This window comes from Myotis davidii, unplaced genomic scaffold, assembly GCF_000327345.1.
Source record: "Myotis davidii unplaced genomic scaffold, ASM32734v1 scaffold648, whole genome shotgun sequence".
Classification (NCBI taxonomy): domain Eukaryota; kingdom Metazoa; phylum Chordata; class Mammalia; order Chiroptera; family Vespertilionidae; genus Myotis; species Myotis davidii.
The window spans coordinates 1,958,903-1,965,886 of record NW_006299603.1 but is presented as its reverse complement, the minus strand read 5'-3'; positions in this window follow the sequence as shown (position 1 = coordinate 1,965,886).

The following is a 6,984-nucleotide window of genomic DNA, read 5'->3' as shown; positions in this document are numbered from 1 at the left end:
CCCCGCTCCCCTCCCCGCCCCGCAGCTCCGGTCCCGTTGCGCGTCTCCTCTCCCCTGCGCTGCGCTCCTCTGGTCTTCCCGCTCCTTCCCGTTCGTCTCTCTGTTCACTTTGCTCCTCTCTTCCCTCTCTTTCTCTGATCTTCCTCCCCTGCGTGTTGCCTTTCAACCATGTGCCGTTCATCGCGGACCGGCTCTGACTTTTGACCTTAGCCAGCATCTTAATTTGCCGTAAAGAGGAGACATTCAGTTGTCAACTGTCTCATGATTCTTCCTGCCTCAAATGTGCAGAAATGGCCCGTTTCGGTCCACTGATGGTCACTCTGTCCAGTGAACGAGGGCACAGTTCTGGGCTGGGTCCCCGCCGGAGGAAGCGGCGCTGCGTTCCCACGCCCGGCGCTCCTCTCGCGGGTGCCCGAGGGTCGGGGGAAGGGCTGGCTGAGCCGGGTGAGTGCCTCCGCTCACGGGTGGGCAAGGCCCTGTGCTGGGGCCGGGCTGGGGCGAATCAAGCCCCACGGTGCCCTGAGCAAACCCGAGGTTTGGGGGCAAGAGAAGCACCCAACAGGCTCAAGATCCGTCTGAGAAACTTAGGACAGGCATGGCCTGATGCAGGAAAAGGAGTAGCCGGCTGCTCGCCCCAGGGCCAACCAGGACGGGCTCCTTTCTGAAACAACGCTAAAGAAATGAGAGTGAAGCCAGCTTGCATCATTAGCAATAAAGTGAGACAACCCCTCACCCCAAGGCAGTCTTGGGCTAGAGCAGCGGTTCTCAACCTGTGGGTCGCGACCCCTTTGGGGGGCTGAATGACCCTTTCATAGGGATTGCCTAAGACCATTGGAAAACACATATATCCTATATAATAAAAGGCTAACATGCAAATCAACCTACAGCAGAACCACCAGTCACATGAAATGCACTGACCACCAGGGGGCAGACACATAAGGCATGAGCTTCCCCCAGTGGTCAATGTGCTCCCACAGGGGGAGTGCCTCTCAGCCAGAAGCCCTGCTCAGGGCTGGCAAGCACAGGGGCAGTGGCGGCAGTGGTGGGAGCCTCTCTCCCCTTCGCAGCAGTGCTACGGATGTCCAACTGCTGGCTTAGGCCTGCTTATCCCCCCAAGGGCTCCCTGACTGAGAGAGGGCGCAGGCCGGGCTGAGGGACACACACACACACACACACACACACACGTGCACAAATTTCATGCACCAGTCCTCTAGTAATTACATATTGTTTTTGTGATTAATCACTATGCTTTAATTATGTTCAATTTGTAACAATGAAATTGGGGGTCACCACAACATGAGGAACTGTATGAAAGGGTCATGGCATTAGGAAAGTTGAGAACCACTGGGCTAGAGTGAAAGGTGGAGGGACAAGAGCTCTTTGTGTTCTGTGCTTGCCTTCCCCCAGCATGGCCTTAGGATGGTCCTTGCCTGCCATTTGCCAAGAAATCAACATGACAGCCCAGGCCTCTAGTGCCAGAGGACACTGGACACAGGCTTGGCAACATGGAAGCCCAGCAGGGTAAGGGGCTGATAAGAGAAAGTGCAGGCTGACCCACGTCCTCCAACCCCAGGCTGCTTGTGGGACAGCCAGCTGGGCCTCTCCCGAGTCAGTGCTGTGTCCTGGCAACCTCTGCTCCAGTCTGGAAGTGGGGGGGTGGGTCTTTTGGTATTTCATCTGCCCAGAAGGAGCTACTTTTTGTGATTGGCACAATGTACTAGTATATGGAGGAGGGGAAGTCCAGCTGCATAACAAAAGACTTGGTGGAGTAAAACAAGTTTATTATAGCTTATGATCGTGGTGCCCAGCAAGAGAGTTCTGCTGGTCTAGCTTGGGGTCTTTCATACCTCTAGCGAGATGGTGGTTGGGAGTTGGACATCCAGCACCTTGGTACTCCCAGTGCGGTCTCTCTGTGTGTCACATCTCATCCTCCACGTTTACTGTAGTCAGTCTGGAGATCCTGGACACCTTGCATGGCAACCCAGGGCTCCATAGTGGAGGAAGAAGCTTCCAGACCTTATGAAGAATGTCACTTCTGGAGTCCATCAGTCATAGCATCAAAGCCAAGTCCGGATTCAAGAGGAGAGGATATAACACAAGAGCTGCATGTGCATACAATGAGGGGTGGGCCTATTTGGGGCCATCTGGATAGATTTGGGGTGCCCACAGAGAGGGTACCTGCCTATACACATCCTGTTCTTTCTGAATATCTAAAGAAAATCCCAGCAAACGTCTCTGATTTCCAGATCCCAGTCAGCATGCCCCTCATGTTATGCAAGACCTCCTATTGCAAGTTATGAAACCCCAACTTAAGTAGACTTGATGCAGAAAAAAGTCATTTATGTATTCAGGTGTCTCATAACTGAGGAGGTTGGTCATCATAAGATGCCATCAAGAACCGATCTCACAAGACAAATACCATATGATTCCATTTGTATGTGGAATTAAGAAACAAAATAAAGAAAGTAAAAACAGACTCATGGATATAGAGAACAGAGTGGTGGTTGACAGGGGAGGGGGTTTGGGGAGCTGGGTGAAAAAGGTGAAGAGATCAAGAAATACAAATTGGTAGTTTCAGAATAGTCACAGCATTGTAAATTACAGTATAGAGACTCCTATATAATAAAAGGGTAATATGCAAGTCAACCAAACAGCAGGACCGGTCACTATGACACACACTGACCACCAGGGGACAGACACTTGGCACAGGAGCTGCCCCCTGGTGGTCAATGCATTCCCACAGCGGGAGCGCCACTCAGCCAGAAGCGGGGCTCACGGCTCACAGCTCGTGGTTGGCAAGTGCACCGCAGCAGTGCTAAGAATGTCCAACTGGCAGGCCTAAGCCATCAGTTGGACATCCCCCAAGGGCTCCGGGACTGCAAGAGGACACAGGCCGGGCCGAGGGTGCCCCCCCCTCCAGTGCATGAATTTCATGCACCAGCCTCTAGCCCTATCTAAAAATAGACAAACATGGTAACTGACCGTACCTTCACTACACCTCCCATCGGCTAATCAGTGTGATATGCAAATTAACCACCAACAAAGATGCAGCTAATTTGCATACTGCAGGCAGGGTGGCACAGCGCCATCCCACCTCCCCTGCCGCCATCCAGGACTGCTATCTGAGACCCAGGGTGGCGGGCGTCCCGTGTGCAACCCGACCCGGAGCGGTGCCCCAACCCCTGGATCGGCTCTGCCGTGTATGCGACCTGGAAAGGTGGGGCAGGCACCTAGGAATCGGGCCTGCCATCTGCCACCCGGGGAGCGGGCCTAAGCCAGCAGGTGGTTATCTCCCAAAAGGTCCCAGACTGTGAGAGGGCACAAGTGGGGCTGAGGGACACCCCCCTCACACACATTCCTCCTCCACCACCAGTGCACAAGTTTTTGTGCACCGGGCCTCTAGTATAGTCAATAATATAATAACTGTGGTGCTAGGTGGGTACTTAAAATCTCAGAGGGGACCACTCTGTAAAGGACATGATTGTCTAATCACTATGCTGTACATCTGAAACTAATAATATTGAATGTAGTTAAAAGTAAAAAGAACCAATCACACTCCCCCACCCTTCACTCTGCTCTCCTCTCCGCTGGCTTCTTCACACAGGCTGTGTGGCCAGGCAGGAGAGATGGCCACTACCACATGTAGGCTTAGATTCTACCAGCTTCTCGACTTGGATAGAGTACTTCTTTCCTAATCATCCGAGCAAAAACCCAGGGCAGCTCTCATTGGCCTGGTCAGAGCCCTGTCCCTACCCCTGCAGCGAGGCTGGAGGTCAGCCCCACATGAACCAGATGTACTGAGAGTGGGAAAAGGACCTTCCCTCAGAGAACTGTGGGTGGAAAGAAGAAGGGGAGCAGATTCCATCTCACCCCTCTTCTGGGAAAGCTTTCCTGGTAGAGTTGGTCACTGTCTCCTCAGCCTCCCAGTCCTTTTCCTGCCATCACGACACTTGGCAAATCCTACAGTCATCCTCTCCCCTGCCCAGCATGAGCTGCTCAAATCTGAATCATGTTAGCTCCATGCTGCCAACTGGAATTGCTTTTGAGTCTTTTGTACCCAGAGGCTTTCCCAGCTCCTTCGTCTGTTATAAGCACCATGCCCCATAGACCAGGGGTGCCCCTGGGATTGCTAAGTAGGTGTAGGAAGAGAGTTCTTGTTCCATTTGGGTGCTAAGCTAGGCCAGCATGAATTGGTGGCAGGCAGTGCCTCTTCCCCGACACTTGGAAAGATGAAAGTGATGAAGAGAGACCACCTTGGTGCCAGGTGCTGAAGTCCTGATTTTGGTAATTTTTCCCTTTAGCCTGTGATCTATCCCAGTTACATGAGTCAATAAATTCACTTTTTGCTTACATTAGAGTTGGGCTTCTGACACTTGCAACCAAATACTTCTTATTTGATGTTCAGTAAATGTATTGGATAGTGGATGGGCAGATGAATAATAAAGACTAACAACCGAGCAGTGGCCATGACTATTGTTGTTGCTCTGTTGTCTATTTCTCAGTTATGGGAGCACTAGAATGCAAACTCAGGGTCAATGTAGGATGTGAACCATCAATGTATGGGTCCAGCAACTGGAATGTTCAGAATCCCCAGATGGGAGAGTTTGATCAGACTGGCTACAATAACTATAATGCACAAGAGACGGCCGGATGAAGCAGGCTCCAAAGTTTATTTGCAAGACAAACCCAACTACTGTGTGACAGGATGCTGGCAGTGGAAGATGCGCTCATTGTCTCCCAGTAGGAAAGCACATGGCAAACGAAGTCATGCTAGAGGTTGCTTGGTGAGCCTGAACTGTGGACCCTGCAAAGCCACTCCGCTCTGATAGTCTGAAGCCTCCTCTCAGGGTGAAGACTTGCTGGCCAGGAGCCAGCACTGGTGCCCAAGGTGCCTCACTCCATGCCAAGGACATGGACATACCCCGCCCATCTGTTTTCCCTTCACTGGACTCAGGGCCTCCAGTTTTCTTCTGAGAGAGCCCACTATTACAAGTAAAGTTGCAGGTCCCAGTCAAATCTCCCCAGAGTGTCCTTTGTCTCCTGGTTCTCTGTATTATCCTGCAATTGATTGAAAAACCATCTCCAATGGCTTTAAGAAAACAAAGGAATCAGTTGGCTCAAATCACTGTAAAAAGCCAGAAAGAGTTCATCAGCTTCAGGTGTGGCTTGATCTGGGGGCTAATGCCACTCTCAGTTCTGCTAAGAAGCCATATGGAAGCAGAATGGATGCCCACTCCGACAGGATTCAAGATGAGAAGGAAGGCGAGAGCTTCCCTCAACAGCTGGCTGACTCATTTGCATCCTTGAACCAAACACCATGTTCAGGGCGATGTTCTACCCTGTCCAGGAAGAAGTCACATGCCCTCTAATGAAACTGGATTGTCTTCACCTTCACTCAAGGCATATATGCGAAGACTTTTTCCTGAGAAATATTGGAGAAGTTTCTTCTGGAAGAAAGAAGAGATGCAGTGTGAAGCAAAGGCCCAAGATCTGCTCTCTGGTAAGCCTCCACCAATCACAGGGTCCCTGCCAGCTGATTCTCCAGGCCTCTCTCTGATTCTGGTTTCACGCAGGCGAGGAGTCAAGAGAAGGTGTCCCCCCAAAATACACACTTTGAATAATTATAAACACAGTGTTTGCACTTCAACTGTGTTTTCAAACTTCCAGTAGCATTTTAGGATGAATTTTCTTTGTCCAAAGCTTAATCTGGCTGAAAAGAAAAGAAACATCAATTGGGTTATCAGTTGAAGTGTGTATATGTATTTTAGGGACACCCTGTATATAAGCTTGTGTTTTTTACTAAGTTTGGGAAATTTTCAGGCATTATTTCTTTGAATACCTTTTCAGTCTCCCACTCTTTCTCCTCCCCTTCTGGGACTCTAGTTATATGAATCCTTTATTATGGACTCACAGGTCCCTGAGTCTGTTCACTCTTTTATCAGTCTATTTGTTCGCTGATGTTCAGCTTGAGTAAAGTCTATCGATCTGTCTTCAAGTTCGCTCATTCCATCATCTGTCATTTCCACTCTACTATTGAATCTCTCTGGACAATTGCTAAATTTGGGATATTGTAATTTTTCAGTTCTAGAATTTTCATTTGATTCTTTTTTATAACTTCTTTGCTGAGATTTTCTATTTTTTTGTTTGTTTCAAGAGAATCTGTAATTGATTGTTCAAGTATTTTTGTTCTTATTGTTGTTGTTGTAGCATTTTTATACACTGTTTTAAAATCCTTGTTGGGCCCTAACTGGTTTGGCTCAGTGGATAGAGCATCAGCCTGGGAACTCAAGGGTCCCAGGTTCGATTCCAGTCAAGGGCATGTACCTTGGTTGTGGGCACATCCCCAATGGGGAGTGTGCAGGAGGCAGCTGATCGATGTTTCTCTCTCATTGATGTTTCTAACTCTCTATCCCTCTCCCTTCCTCTCTGTAAAAAATCAATAAAATATATTAAAAAAGAGAAGTATTTAAAAAAATAAACTAAAATCCTTGTCAGATAATTATACCAGTCCCAACATCTGATTCCTCTCAGTTGATTGTCTTCTCTCATTCAGATTGTGGTTTGCCTGGTTCGTGGTATTACAAGTGATTTACTTTAGCAACCTTCCATTCTGGTTGTTACGTGAAGGAACTCTTAACCCCCCTGAAATCAACTATGTCAGCAGGCTGTCACCCAGTTCAGCATGTAGGTTCTGTCTACCTTTGTTGGTTTTAGTTTAGTTTTCTGAGCCCTTGCTGTGCTATTCTGGTCAGCTTTGCCCTGGTGCTGCAGGGCTCCTGCTGGTGCCATCTGCGGTGGCAGGAGGCACTTTTCAGGATTTTCTGCTCTTTCTGGGTAACCTTTTTGCACGGGATGCGGATGAGCAGCAGCACTGGACCTGGGCCTCCTCCTGCCTTGGGGCTGAAGGCAGAGTGACACTCCTGCTTGGCTAGTGCCATTGTCTGGTTGTAGAGCCAAGGTCTAGGGTCTGGGACACCCCAAGAT